This window comes from Xenopus laevis, chromosome 8L (genome assembly GCF_017654675.1).
Source record: "Xenopus laevis strain J_2021 chromosome 8L, Xenopus_laevis_v10.1, whole genome shotgun sequence".
NCBI lineage: Eukaryota > Metazoa > Chordata > Amphibia > Anura > Pipidae > Xenopus > Xenopus laevis.
In genome coordinates this window covers 121,553,753-121,570,207 of record NC_054385.1, presented here as the reverse complement: position 1 = coordinate 121,570,207, position 16,455 = coordinate 121,553,753, and the positions used below count along the sequence as shown (strand labels likewise).

Genomic DNA, 16,455 nt, shown 5'->3' with positions numbered 1-16,455 from the left:
ACTGTTCTCTTTAAACAACTGCCATACGTTGACCTTGTAGGCATTGTTTGCCCAGTTTTTTTGGACGCAGCCACTGAAGCACAGTTGCCAGAAAAATATGCCATATAAATGCTGAAAATAGTCATTTTTCGCCATACGTTGACCTTGTAGACATTGTTTGCCCAGTTTTTTTGGACGCAGCCACTGAAGCACAGTTGCCAGAAAAATTATGCCATATAAATGCTGAAAATATAAATTTTTTTGGTTGCAGCCACTGAAGCACAGAGGCCAGAAAAATTATGCCATATAAATGCAGAAAATATGCATTTTTTTGGTCGCAGCCACTGAAGCACAGTTGACAGAAAAATTATGCCATATAAATGCTGAAAATATAAACTTTTTTGGTTGCAGCCACTGAAGCACAGAGGCCAGAAAAATTATGCCATATAAATGCAGAAAACATGCATTTTTTTGGTCGCAGCCACTGAAGCACAGTTGACAGAAAAATTATGCCATATAAATGCTGAAAATATAAATTTTTTTGGTTGCAGCCACTGAAGCACAGAGGCCAGAAAAATTATGCCATATAAATGCAGAAAATATGCATTTTTTTGGTCGCAGCCACTGAAGCACAGTTGCCAGAAAAATATGCCATATAAATGCTGAAAATAGTCATTTTTTGCCATATACGTTGAGTCAACGTATGGCAAAAAATGACTATTTTCAGCATTTATATGGCATATTTTTTCTGGCCTCTGTGCTTCAGTGGCTGCGGCCAAAAAAACTGGGCAAACAATGCCTACAAGGTCAACGTCGTTGACCTTGTAGGCATTGTTTGCCCAGTTTTTTTGGCCGCAGCCACTGAAGCACAGAGGCCAGAAAAAATATGCCATATAAATGCTGAAAATAGTCATTTTTTTGGTCGCAGCCACTGAAGCACAGTTGCCAGAAAAATTATGCCATATAAATGCTGAAAATATAAATTTTTTTGGTTGCAGCCACTGAAGCACAGAGGCCAGAAAAATTATGCCATATAAATGCAGAAAATATGCATTTTTTTGGTTGCAGCCACTGAAGCACAGAGGCCAGAAAAATTATGCCATATAAATGCAGAAAATATGCATTTTTTTGGATGCAGCCACTGAAGCACAGTTGCCAGAAAAAATATGCCATATAAATGCTGAAAATAGTCATTTTTTGCCATACGTTGACCTTGTAGACATTGTTTGCCCAGTTTTTTTGGTTGCAGCCACTGAAGCACAGAGGCCAGAAAAAATTAAACCAGTAGGGTTTGCACCCTAGTTTGTAACGGTGGCGGAGGGAGGAGGAGGACGCTAAAGGACAGCTGTGTGTGGAGTCATGAGGCTTGAAGAGAAGGACAGCTGCATAGAAGTCAGAACAAGTCTTCCGGCGTGCAGTAACCCTCCGAGATCCACCCCTCATTCATTTTAATAAAGGTCAGGTAATCGACACTTTTGTGACCTAGGCGAGTTCTCTTCTCAGTTACAATCCCTCCTGCTGCACTGAAGGTCCTTTCTGAGAGCACACTTGAGGCTGGGCAAGACAAGAGGTTCATGGCAAATTGTGACAGCTCTGGCCACAGATCAAGCCTGCGCACCCAGTAGTCCAGGGGTTCATCGCTCCTCAGAGTGTCGATATCTGCAGTTAATGCCAGGTAGTCCGCTACCTGCCGGTCGAGGCGTTCTTTGAGGGTGGATCCAGAAGGGTTGTGGCGCTGCCTTGGACAGAAAAACATTTGCATGTCTGACGTTACAGACTGGCCAAAGGGCTTTGTCCTTGCAGGTGTGCTCGTGGCAGGATTACTGGCACCTCTGCCCCTGGAATGTTGATGAGTTCCTGAAGTGACATCACCCTTAAAAGCATTGTACAACATGTTTTGCAGGCTGGTTTGTAAATGCCGCATCTTTTCGGACTTGTGGTATGTTGGTAACATTTCTGACACTTTATGCTTGTACCGAGGGTCTAGTAGCGTTGCGACCCAGTACAGGTCCTTCTCCTTAAGCCTCTTGATACGGGGGTCCTTCAACAGGCATGACAGCATGAAAGACCCCATTCTCACAAGGTTGGATGCAGAGCTATCCATCTCCGCTTCCTCATTATCAAGGACTGCATCATCCACGGTCTCCTCCCCCCAGCCACGTACAAGACCAGGGGTCCCCAAAAGGTCACCACTAGCCCCCTGGGAAGCCTGCTCCTGTTGGTCCTCCTCCTCCTCCTCCACAAAGCCACCTTCCTCCTCTGACTCCACTTCTGGCACCTGCCTGGGTTCGTTCTGGTGATTCCGACCAGAAATCGTGCGCTTCCAGCTCCTCGTCACGCTGGTCTACAGCCTCATCTGTCACTCGTCGCACGGCACGCTCCAGGAAGAAAGCGAAGGGTATTAGGTCGCTGATGGTGCCTTCGGTGCGACTGACCATATTTGTCACCTCTTCAAAAGGTTGCATGAGCCTGCAGGCATCGCGCATAAGCACCCAGTAACGGGGAAAAAAATCCCCAGCTGTGCAGATCCAGTCCTACCACCCAGTTCAAAAAGGTACTCGTTGACGGCCCTTTGTTGTTGCAGCAGACGTTCCAACATAAGGAGCGTTGAATTCCAGCGAGTCTGGCTGTCAGAAATCAAACGCCTGACTGGCATGTTGTAGCGCTGCTGAATGTCAGCAAGGCGTGCCATGGCTGTGTAGGAACGTCTGAAATGGGCCGACACCTTTCTGGACTGGGTGAGAACGTCCTGGAATCCTGGGTACTTGGAGACAAAACGTTGGACTATTAAATTTAACACATGTGCCATGCAGGGCACATGTGTTAAATTGCCTAGTCTCAACGCTGCCAACAGATTGCTTCCATTGTCACACACCACTTTTCCGATCTGCAGTTGGTGTGGGGTCAGCCACCGATCGGCCTGTGACTGCAGAGATGACAGGAGTACAGATCCGGTATGGTTTTTGCTTTCCAGGCACGTCATCCCAAGACAGCGTGACAACGGCGTACCTGGCACGTCGAATAGCCTAGGGGGAGCTGGGGGTGCACAGGTGTGGAGGAGGAGAAGGAGGACCCAGCAGCAGAGTAAGAAGAAGAAGAAGACGAGGTAGAGAGCGATGGAGGAGTAGAGGTGGTGGCAGAACCGCGTGCAATCCGTGGCGGTGACACCAACTCCACTGTTGTTGTTGAGCTACCCATTCCCTGCTTCCCAGCCATTACCAAGTTCACCCAGTGGGCAGTGTAGGTGACATACCTGCCCTGACCATGCTTGGAGGACCATGCGTCAGTAGTCATATGGACCTTTGGCCCAACACTAAGTGACAGAGATGCGGTAACTTGGCTCTGCACATGTTGGTACAGGTGTGGTATTCCCTTTTTAGAAAAAAAATTGCGGCTGGGTACCTTCCACTGCGGTGTCCCAATTGCTACAAATTTGCGGAAGGCCTCAGAGTCCACCAGCTGGTATGGTAAAAGCTGGCGGGCTAAGAGTGCAGACAAGCCAGCTGTCAGACGCCGGGCAAGGGGGTGACAGTCAGACATTGGCTTCTTACGCTCAAACATGGCCTTCACAGAAACTTGGCTGGTGGCAGATGACTGGGAATGGGAACAGGTGGTCAAGGTGGAAGGCGGAGTGGAGGGTGGTTCAGACGGGTCAAGGAGAGCAGAGGTAGAGCAGTAAGATGCTGGACCAGAAGGAGTGTGGCTTTTAGTTTGCCTGTTGCCTTTGAGGTGTTGCTCCCAAAGTGCTTTGTGCTTGCCGCTCATGTGCCTTCGCATAGAAGTTGTACCTATGTGGCTGTTGGGCTTACCAAGGCTCAGTTTCTGACTGCACTCATTGCAAATTACAATGCTTTTGTCAGAGGCACACACATTAAAAAAATCCCACACTGCTGACTTTTTGGAAGTGTGCGATCTGGCGGTAACAGTAGAAGTTGGCGGAGTTGGCGGTATTGGCGGCAATGGCGGGTGCGTTGGCCGGCTGAACACAGGTGCCGATACATGTTGTTGCCCTGCTGATCCCTGCGGGCTGTCCTCCCTGCTTCTTCTAAGTCTTATTCTCCTACTGCCTCTCTGACTCTCCGTCTCTCCATCTGAACTACCCTCCTCTTGCTCTCTTCTACTAGGCACCCACAAAACATCAATCTCCTCATCATCATTCTCCTCAGATGCATCAATTTCTTCTGACACATCACAGAAGGAAGCAGCAGCGGGGACCTCCTCCTCATCACTCATTATGTCCATCTCTATCGTGTTCTCTGCCAGAATTAAATCTGGTGTAAGGTCCTCATCTCCTTCATCTTCTTCTGGCAATAATGGTTGCGCATTACTCAGTTCAAGAAACTCATTGGAAAATAACTCCTCTGACCCCAGTGAAGAAGGGGCACCGGTGGTGGAGGAAGTGTTACGTGGGGTGGCCATAGCAGTGGAGGATGAGGAGGATGTTGTGGTAAAGTTAGAAACGGTAGAGGATGGGGTGTGCTGTGTAAGCCAGTCAACTACCTCTTCAGCATTTTGGGAGTTCAGGGTCATTGGCTTTTTAAAACTGGGCAATTTGCTAGGGCCACAGGATTGCATAGCAGCACGGCCCCTAGCACGGCCTCTGCGTGGCGGCCTGCCTTTGCCTGGCATTATTTTTAAAAAAACAACAACAACAACAAAAACTCAGTTGGTTTTTCTGGAAACGATAATACACACAGCTAGATGGCGGGTTGAAGAAAACACTGTGCAAATAATGCCTACAAAGTCAACGTATACACTACTACAGCGGTGGATACGGATTACGTAAAATATATGAATGCTGCTTGAAAAAAAGTAACTCAAGTGGTTTTTCTAGAGACGATAATATTATCAATATTTAGACAAAATGTGAACAAGCTCACACAGCTCGATGGCGGGTTGAAGAAAACACTGTGCAAATAATGCCTACAAGGCCAACGTATACACTACTACAGCGGTGGATACGGATTACGTAAAATATATGAATGCTGCTTGAAAAAAGTGACTCCGGTGTTTTTTTCTGGAGACGGTAATATTATGGATATTTAGACAGAATGGGAACAAGGTCACACAGCTCGATGGCGGGTTGAAGAAAACAGTGTGCAAATAATGCCTACAAGGCCAACGTATACACTACTACAGCGGTGGATACGGATTACGTAAAATATATGAATGCTGCTTGAAAAAAGTGACTCCGGTGTTTTTTCTGGAGACGGTAATATTATGGATATTTAGACAGAATGGGAACAAGGTCACACAGCTCGATGGCGGGTTGAAGAAAACAGTGTGCAAATAATGCCTACAAGGTCAACGTATACACTACTACAGCGGTGGATACGGATTACGTAAAATATATGAATGCTGCTTGAAAAAAAGTAACTCAAGTGGTTTTTCTAGAGACGATAATATTATCAATATTTAGACAAAATGTGAACAAGCTCACACAGCTCGATGGCGGGTTGAAGAAAACACTGTGCAAATAATGCCTACAAGGCCAACGTATACACTACTACAGCGGTGGATACGGATTACGTAAAATATATGAATGCTGCTTGAAAAAAGTGACTCCGGTGTTTTTTCTGGAGACGGTAATATTATGGATATTTAGACAGAATGGGAACAAGGTCACACAGCTCGATGGCGGGTTGAAGAAAACAGTGTGCAAATAATGCCTACAAGGCCAACGTATACACTACTACAGCGGTGGATACGGATTACGTAAAATATATGAATGCTGCTTGAAAAAAGTGACTCCGGTGTTTTTTCTGGAGACGGTAATATTATGGATATTTAGACAGAATGGGAACAAGGTCACACAGCTCGATGGCGGGTTGAAGAAAACAGTGTGCAAATAATGCCTACAAGGTCAACGTATACACTACTACAGCGGTGGATACGGATTACGTAAAATATATGAATGCTGCTTGAAAAAAAGTAACTCAAGTGGTTTTTCTAGAGACGATAATATTATCAATATTTAGACAAAATGTGAACAAGCTCACACAGCTCGATGGCGGGTTGAAGAAAACACTGTGCAAATAATGCCTACAAGGCCAACGTATACACTACTACAGCGGTGGATACGGATTACGTAAAATATATGAATGCTGCTTGAAAAAAGTGACTCCGGTGTTTTTTCTGGAGACGGTAATATTATGGATATTTAGACAGAATGGGAACAAGGTCACACAGCTCGATGGCGGGTTGAAGAAAACAGTGTGCAAATAATGCCTACAAGGCCAACGTATACACTACTACAGCGGTGGATACGGATTACGTAAAATATATTATGGCTGCTTGAAAAAAGTGACTCCGGTGTTTTTTCTGGAGACGGTAATATTATGGATATTTAGACAGAATGTGAACAAGGTCACACAGCTCGATGGCGGGTTGAAGAAAACAGTGTGCAAATAATGCCTACAGGGCAAATAATGCCTAAAAGGTCAACTTATACACTACTACAGCGGTAGTAAAATAAAAAAAGTAAAATAAAAAAAAATGAATATTAAAAAAAAAAATTAAAGTTGGTGCTGCTGAACTACTAGGAGCAGCAGATTAGCACACCAGTCCCACTCCCCAACACTGCTAGACTAATAGCACTGGGCTCTTATAGTAGTAGTAGTAGTAGTAGTAGTAGTAAAACAACAAAAAATAAATAAAAGCAGTCCTTACAAGGACTACTGTTATTGCAGCAGTCAGCAGATGAGATCAGAAGCAGGACAGCTGCCCACTGCAGCTACATACAGAGCACTGCAGTAGAAGGTAGATTACTAGCCAGCAAAGCTACCTAAGCTTAAATGTCCCTCAAACCCCTGCAGACTTCTGTCCCTCCAATAACAGAGCAGTATCAAAACGATTACTAGCCAGCAAACTTTCAACTGTCCCTGAAATCACTAACAGGCAGCAGCTCTCTCCCTACACTATCTCTTCAGCACACACAGGCAGAGTGAAAAAACGCTGCAGGGCTTCGGTTTTTATAGGGAAGGGGAGTGGTCCAGGGGAGAGCTTCCTGATTGGCTGCCATGTACCTGCTGGTCTGGGGTGAGAGGGCAAAAAAAAGCGCCAACAATGGCGAACCCAAAATGGCGAACGTCGCGCGACGTTCGCGAACTTCCGGCGAGCGCGAACACCCGATGTTCGCGCGAACAAGTTCGCCGGCGAACAGTTCGCGACATCTCTAAGTGGCACGGCAAACAGTATAATTTATAAAGGGCACTGTTTTATTACTCTAATTTCACAAAGTGGTGTATTACATTTATATAAAAATACTACACTATATGAGAATCATTCTCTTGTTGTCTACACCTCGTGCTGGATTAGCGCTGGTTTCCTTTCGCAACTCTGAATTGGATTCTATACAAGTCTGAGGGAGAACAGACCCCTTTGGGAACCGGCAGAGGGAGCGGACTACCAAAGCCTTTGATATCCTTTTACCACTGTGTGTAAATAATGCTGATGCCTCCCATGTCCTATTTTTTTCTTCTCCTTTAAAACGGTAAACTCTAAAGAGCAGGATCACTTTACAGCCTGTTCCTGACTGTTCCCGTAGTAAGTGTAAAACTGCATTTGCTGCATCTCCTGTGACTTTACTCCCCAATGCTTTCACTTTATATCGACTAAGAGGCCCATTTACTAACAGTAGAATTTTGTGGTTTTCCTATTTTTTTCAAAAAGCTCAAACAATTCGAGATTTAAGGGGATTTATCAAAGGTCGAGGTGAAATTTCGAATGAAAAAAAAATTGAATTTCGAGCTATTTTGTGTGTACTTCGATTAGAGAATAGTCCAAATTTCGATTTGAAAAAACAATGAAAAATTGAATATAGAAATTTATCATGTACCGTCTCTTTAAAAATTCGACCATTCGCCATCTAAAACCTGCCGAATTGCTGTTTTACCCTATCGGGGACCTCCTAGAACTTATTTGGAGTCAATTGGTGGACTTTGAAAAATCAGTGTTTTTTTGGGAAAAACTTTGAATCAAAGTCGACCTATTCGACCAAAAAAACTTCAACTCAATTTCAGTTTGTCTTTTTGAATTCGAATTTCAAAGTATTTTCAATTCGAAATTCGACTCTTGATAAATATGCCTCTAAGTGTAAAAACCATGATAACCACTAATACAAAACATCATCAGGTAAAAGTTGTCGAGGACCTATAGTAGTCAATGGGTGCGGTGCTGATCCTATTGGACCATTTTAAATCAATTCGGACTCTTAGAAGTTTTTGGGTTTTTTTTTTTTTTGCTCAGAATTGTCCAAGATTTTAGAAGTACAGTTATAGGATCCCTTATCCGGAAACCCGATATCCAGAAAGCTCCGAATTACGGAATGGCTGTCTCCCATAGACTCCATTTTATCCAAATAATCCAAATTTTTAAAAATGATTTCCTTTTTCTGTGTAATAATGGACCTCTCCCATTAACTTATACATGAACTCGGCAGGTTTTAGGTGTTGAATAGTCGAATTCGAGTTCTTAAAGGGCCAGAGTATGATAAATCTCGAAATAAATTTGAATCAAAACTCAAATTGAGTTTGGATAATTCACAATTTGAATCTTCAATTCAACCCTTAATAGATTTGCCCCTTACAGTTTGTGGGTTTAGTAAAACCTCTAAAACTACGAAAATCGGACTAAATAGGCCTCTACGTATAGTTTGGTGTTGGGGGTAAAATACATACCTTCCATTAGTATCTGAGAACAGGCTGGTACAAAATAAGTGTCATTATTCTTGTGTCCAGGATTTTGCACAAAGCAGATACATTCCAGTGGTTTATTGTGTGATGAGATGTGGATTGTGCTCCCATTTGCATAGTGATGATACTCAGAGTTATTATATCTGTACATCCAACTGTAGGACAGAGCTGACGAGTCTGATGGGACGGAACAGTGAAGAGTATAATTACATTGGCCAGTTTCATTCCTCTTCTCTTCTTTCCTGATTTGTGGCTTGGGAACCAGCTCTGTGATTAAAAATAAATTAATACTTAAATTAATATTTTTAATATACTGTACATCATTATATATATCTATATATATATCTATATATATATATATATATATATATATATATATATATATATATATATATATATATATATATATAAATATATACTCTTGTATGTGTCTATATATCTATATATATATATATATATATATCTAGAGAAGTGAAGAAGCTCGCACTCACAGGACTTATCAAAATCAAAAATAAACACCATTTTTGATTTTGATAAGTCCTGTGAGTGCGAGCTTCTTCACTTCTCTACTTAATTTTTGGGCATATTGCACCCAGGCAGCGATGACTTTTTGACGTGCTGTGCCGGCTTCCTGATTATCTTATATATATATCTATATATATATCTATATATCTATATATATATTATATATATATTAGGGCTGCACCAAATCCACTATTTTGGATTCGGCCGAACCCCCGAATCATTCGCGAAAGATTCGGCTGAATAATGAACGGAATCCTAATTTGCAAATGCAAATCAAGGATGGGAAGAGGGAAACTTTTTTACTTCCTTGATTTGTGACAAAAAGACACGTGATTTCCCTCCCCATCCCTAATTTGCATATGCAAATTAGGATTCGAACTCGGTTCTGCCGGGCAGAAGGATTCGGCTGAATCTGAATCCTGCTGAAGGCTGAATCCTGGCCGAATCCCGAACCGAATCCTGGATATACTATATATATATATACAGGTATTGGACCTATTATCCGGAATCATCGGGACATGGGGCTTTCCGGATAACGGGTCTTTCTGTAATTTGGATCTTCAAACCTTAAATCTACTAGAAAATCATGTAAACATGAAATAAACCCAATAGGCTGGTTTTGCTTCCAATAAGGATTAATCATATCTTAGTTGGGATCAAGTACAAGCTACTGTTTTATTATTACAGAGAAAAAGGAAATCATTTTTAAAATTTTGGATTATTTGATTATAATGGAGTCTATAGGAGACGGCCTTTCCGTAATTCGGAGCTTTCTGAATAACGATTTCCAGATAATGGATCCCATACCTGTATATATATATATATAAGGATCCAAAGTTCCACGCACACCGTTTCAAGGGGTAAAAATACTTATTTATTTAGCATACTTGATGCACAAACATCAACGTTTCGGTTCCTGGACTTGAACCTTTCTCAAGATGTCTTTCCATATATATATATATACACATACAGATCCAAGGTAAGTGGGGGGCACACCAGGAGACTTCAAAAAAGTATTTTAAATACAACATTTTTAATAGAACATTTTAAAAACAGGCCAACGTTTCCGTCTCCATGTAAGATGGAGACCAAAACATCGGCCTGTTTTTAAAAGTGTTCTAATAAAAGATTTGTTTTTTTTAAAAAATACTTTTGAAGGCTCTTGGTGTGCCCCCACTTACCTTGGATCTGCATCTAATTAAATTTTGTGAGTAGCACCTGGGTCATTTGTTGTTTATAATGGTGTACAGAAAACAAATGACTCTCTCTCTTTTATACAAATAATCGTTGTTTTTTTAAATGATTTCCTTTTTCTCTGTAATAATAAAACAGTAGCTTGTACTTGATCCCAACTAAGATATAATTAATCCTTATTGGAAGCAAAACCAGCCTATTGGGTTTATTTAGGTTTATTGGGTTTATTTTCAGAATTTAATAAACCCCGAGGATGGAAAAGTCATGAATTAGAAATCCGGCATCTCAGACCTGCCGAGGTTGCATATAAGTCAATGGGAAAGTCCCAATGATTTTTTGATGTATGCTGGGTTTTTGGCAATAACCCTGAATTTTTCAGAGTTTTCAGGTGAAATTCTGAGTTTTTGGATGAAAAATCTGAAAATCTGATTTTTCACGATTTTTTCAGTTTTTTTTCTTGTAAACAAAATTTTCAGGAAAGGGGAATTAATAAATAAGCCCAAAAAACCTGTGCGGATTTGGTAGGACTTTTTTTCAGAAAATATTGATAAAAATTCGGACTTTGATAAATAACCCCCTTAATGTTTACATGTTTTTCTAGTAGGCTTAAGGTATGAAGATTCAAATTATGGAAAGATCCGTTATCTGGAAAACCCCAGGTCCTGAGCATTCTGAATAACAGGTCCCATATCTGTGTGTGAGCTCTGATTTGTGGAAAAGAGTTCATAGGAACAAAATTCAAAAAATGTAATACTGCAGCTGCAGGGAAACAGCTCAATAAACCGCACATAGAGTAGCTTTAAACAACTAATTGTGCAATAATGTGCAGAACAAGGCACAGCAAATAGTGATGGGCGAATTTGCGCCGTTTCGCTTCGCCGAAAAATTCGCGAATTTCGCGCGAAATTTCGCGAAACATCGAAAAATTTGCAAAACGGCACCGGCGTCTCGTTTTTTCGGAAAAGTTTTTTTTGACGCCGGCGAATTTTTGCCGCGAATTTTCGCGGGCGTTTCGCGAATTTATTCGCTGGCGGCGAATTGCGCAAATTGGCCGCGAATTCGCCCATCACTAACAGCAAACAAAATCATGGCCGGAGTCAAAAGAAAAGATGTTGTCTTATAAAACTGATAGACTTCTATGGAGTCAGCACTGGGGGAGTAAATGTCTCTATTAAAACAAAAAGGTAGAGGACACTGAAGATGGGTTCTGCGATAGTAATATCAGGCTGCCAGCTATAACAGAGTCAATCCTACCAATATTATATCAACAAAACATCATGACTGAATGTTACATAAAGTCAATGTTACTGGATAGAGAGCACAGGCTTCCAAAATCTAGGAAAAAATCTAGGAATACCCCAGCGTCTTTGCCAAGGGATTTTATCCCATTTGACCCTCTACAATCTGACTGCACAAGTTATTACAGGTATGGGATCCCTTATCCAGAAACCCAATATCCAGAAAGCTCTGAATTACGGAATGCCCGTCTCCCATAGACTCCATTTTATCCAAATAATCTAAATTGTTAAAAATGATTCCTTTTTCTCTGTAATAATAAAACAGTAACTTGTACTTGATCCCAACTAAGATTTAATTAATCCTTATTGGAAGCAAAACCAGCCTATTGGGTTTATTTAGTGTTTGAATGAATTTCTAGTAGACATAAGGCATGAAGACCCAAATTATGGAAAGATCCGTTATCCGGAAAACCCCAGGTCCCGAGCATTCTGGATAACAAGTCCAATACCTGTATATGTATACATTTTATTCATAGCAAATTCAGCATTGAGGAACCCCTTGTTTCCCCAACTTAAAGGAAGAGTTAATATGAAATATAACTGACCTTACAAGATTTTGAGCAGCATATACAGTATAAGGCACCAATGAAATGCCTGTTAGTACAGTAGTGCTTATTTTTTATATATATAATAGTAATCACTACTATTTTTTGATATATATATATATAACAGTAATGACTATAAAGCTGTCTTCATTGAGCTTTTTATTTTTATATCAAAGTTTCCAAGGAACTTAAATAACATTAGATCAACATCTTGGCTCCATTTGCACAGGAGGCGCCAACATTATACTTACCAAATACTGTGAGATTATAAGACATTTCATATTTATCAAATTCAGTGTCATACATGTGTGCAGTATAGATGCCACTGTCCTCTTTAGTCAGATTTCTGATTATTAATGTGGTTCCATCATCAGAACATTCCAATCGACTGCGGAATTCCTCCCGGGTGATACTAAACTTTTGCTGTATGAATTCTGCCATTTTACCTTTTTTTCCACTACATGAAAAATCCCAAATTGCTAGATCAACTGGAACTGGCATATTGTATAGCAACTCAACAGACCCTTGTACATGGCCAAACACTGGATCAGGATCCTTCCCTGTTACTGGTCACACAATACAAAAAGACATGTATAGAAAATGATTAGAAATTATACATCACATTTTTAGCCATAAACTCCCCTACAGGAAATCCGTCTCTCACTGTCACAAACCTTGTCTGTGCTGAAACTAGTGTAATAAAATCTTTTCTTCTATAGATAAGCCTTGGAAAGACTCCAAGGGACACACAGGGGCCCATTCACCAAGCTCGAGTGAAGGAATAGAGGAAAATAGAGGAAAAATAGTTCGATTTTCTAATGTTTTTTTTGGCTACTTCGACCATCAAATTGGGTACTTCAACCTTCGACTACGACCTTCGAATCAAACTATTCGAACTAAAAATCGTTTGAATATTCGTCCATTCGATAATCGAAGTACTGTCTCTTTAAAAATTTATTCGACCCCCTAGTTCGCCACCTAAAACCTACCGAGGCCAATGTTAGCCTATGGGGAAGGTCCCCATAGGCTTTCTAAGGTTTTTCTGATCGAAGGATAATCCTTCGATCGATGGATTCAAATCCTTCGAATCGTTCGATCGAAGGAATTGCGCAAAATCCTACGACTTCGATATTCGAAGTCGAAGGATTTAAATTCGGCAGTTGAATTTAGAGAGTTAATTAACCCTCGATATTCGACCCTAGGTAAATGTGCCCCATAGCATTACAGTATATTTTGATTGTCTGTAAATATATGTTTTTTATCCACACCACTATATATATATATATATATATATAATACACAAAAGCCATGAATATCCTGTAAATTATATCCTTATAAACGGTGAGTTCTGATGTCATCAGTTATAAACGGTGAGTTCTGATGTCATTTCTGTCACATGACTCATTGACATTTGTGTATTATAATAAATAAAGTACCCCAGTTGTAAAATATGAGGATATTAGAAGTTACCTCGGAGTTCCATGACCTGTATAAAAACACTCGGCCTTCGGCCTCGTGTTTTTATATGGTCATGAAACTCCTCGGTAACTTATAATATCCCTATATTTTACAAGAGGGGGTACTTTATTCACTATATATATATATAATATATATATATATATATATATATATATATATATATATATATATATTATATATATATATATATATATATATATATATATATGAACATATTCAGATTTAATACCATAGGGTAATAGAAACAGATGCTGAGAGAGGAATAGTGAAGATAATAGATAAACTTTTTTAGGAAACAGTATAGAATGTATAATGGATTGTATTTAGAAAGTTTCTTATTTCAGTATGCTGAAGCTTATATTACATTTTAATTTTCCCAATAGCTTCTCTATAAGGTCCAACTGGAATCCCAGGGTACAAGCAGGAGAGGTACAGTATGTTCAGTATTTACAAAATTAAATGACACTGAATCTGCTTATTTTTTTGGACTCAAACACAGTTTTAGTAACATGATTGTAATCATTTCAAAAATGTTGTTAAATTGAATGAATAAATGAAGCCCCGACACTTACCACAAGATATTTCATAGACCAGTATGAGAATCAATTTAAGTTCAGTGTTTACCATCTTCTTTTTTCGATGGCTGAACTGCCAGACAGGAGTGAATCCAGAATACTGTGGCTCCTTTCTCCGTGTGCTGCAGAGTATAGTTATTCCGTTAGGATACTTTCCTTAAAGAATAACAAGCAGAAAAACAATTCTGAGTGCAAAAAGAAAGAAAATGGAGTGAAATGTGGTGTAACTAAAATACACACCCTCAGATCAGATCTGTGTAAACTGGAGATGAGAGCAAATGGGTTGTGGTTTGTTTGAAGCCCTTGAGACTGGGCAAAGCTTGAACCACTGTAAGAGATATAGGAAGTGTAAACTAAATGCTCAAGGTTTAGACATATTTATTAAATGGTGAAAACACAATTTTGTAACAAACCATATGCAAGCTCATTGATTAAGTCCAAATCACCATATTTTTTCCACACAGCAAATTTTACTCCAGAACTCCATCATCATTGCGTCTATTGCAGTTGTGCACGATACACCAATATGGATGTAAGGGGATCGATGCCCACAATTTGAGTTTATGTCACTTTCATCAGCATTAGGAACTGTGTTCCTTTATATACTTGAGGTATTTAGTGTTTGGGCAAGGTGGTTTCCCCCCGAGCAAATCAGGGAATTGGAGTATAACTTTAACCTTGTATGTCATTTATTGCATTCATTTAAAGGGTTAGTTCACCTTTATGCTAACTTTTAGCATGTTATAGAATGGTCATTTCTAAGCAACTTTTCAATTGGCCTTATTTTTTTATCATTTTTTAATAATTTGCCTTCTTCCTCTGACTTTTTCCAGCTTTGAAATGGAACTCACTGACCCCCATCTAAAAATCAAATGCTCTGTAATGCTTCAAAAATATTGTCATTGCTACTTTTTGTTACTTCTGACCCTCTCCTAATCATATTTTAGACCCTTATTCCAATCAATGCACGATGGCCATGGTCATTTGGACCCTAGCAGCCAGATTGCTGGAACTGCAAACTGGAGAACTGCTGAATAAAAAGCTAAATAACTGAAATAAAACCGCAAATAACAAAAAATAAAAAACAATTGCAAATGGTCTCAGAATATCACTCTTTATATCATACTAAAAGTTAATGTATAGGTCAACAAATCCTTTAGTTTATGGTGGTTTGAGGGTGGTGGGCACAAAATGTGATTCCTATGTTGTTACAGACACCGTGTAGAATAAGAGCCAAGAAAAAGCCAAAAGTGTGGCACTTGAGTAGTGAGGTCCTCTACACTCAAACCATTATAAATATATTAAGGACATTGAAACATTTTGTGCCTTAAGCTCAGAGCCAGGCCAAGCCGGGCAGGCGCCCTAGGCAGCCTGCTGTGCCGGCTAGCTGCGCGCTTCTGCGCATGCACGAAAAGACGCTTCAGTGCATGCGCAAATAGGCGAATGCGTTCGCGTTCCTACTCTGCCTACCCCTAGTTCCGGCCCTGCTTAAACTACTAAAAATGTCTTACCCTTTAAACAACACAGGGATTGTTTGTCCATATATTGCAATATATTTAAGCTGGCCAACTACGTCAAAGTCATCCCATATCTGGCCAGTCCTATGGTCAATTTTCATCAGATTCATTAAGAATTCTATTGCTTCATTATACATTTTACAAAGGGACTAAGTTTTACCTGCAAAGAGGGGGTACATTGCATCTTTACAAAGGTGTAATTACAGAACCAAACACTGATGCATCAATACATTTTTTAGTTTTGTTTTGCATAAGGCCTGCAAGTGCTTCTCCTGGACATATGTAGGTATATATGGATATTTATATATCCCATATCTGAATGTGATACATTTTCAGTATGATAAGTTTTTTCTATAATAAATTTTTATCTTAATACCGTTATAAAAAAATTTATTTTGCTTCTGACCATTTACCGTTCCCAGTAGAAAACTAGCGTGTGGCCTGACCATTTCCTTTAGAGATGACGTGTTTTACATTGTATAGCGCGTGCTTTGACTATCTGCTTGTTTCCTGCAGTGGTACAGAGGTGTTACCCACAACGCTCTATGGAAGTCCTTAGTATCATGCAGAAATTGCCCATTACAAAGAGCTAATCTGGATTATGTGTGTATTTACAGACTAATGGAGAGTAATGTAATTGTATTAAACCC

At 40.1% G+C, this 16,455-nt stretch overlaps 1 pseudogene; it reads right to left on the bottom strand.

Annotated features, from left to right (window-relative positions):
• LOC108699107 overlaps positions 1-12,769 on the bottom strand; it is a 44,267-nt pseudogene extending 31,498 nt beyond the window's left edge.
• Positions 12,770-16,455: the final 3,686 nt, after the last annotated feature.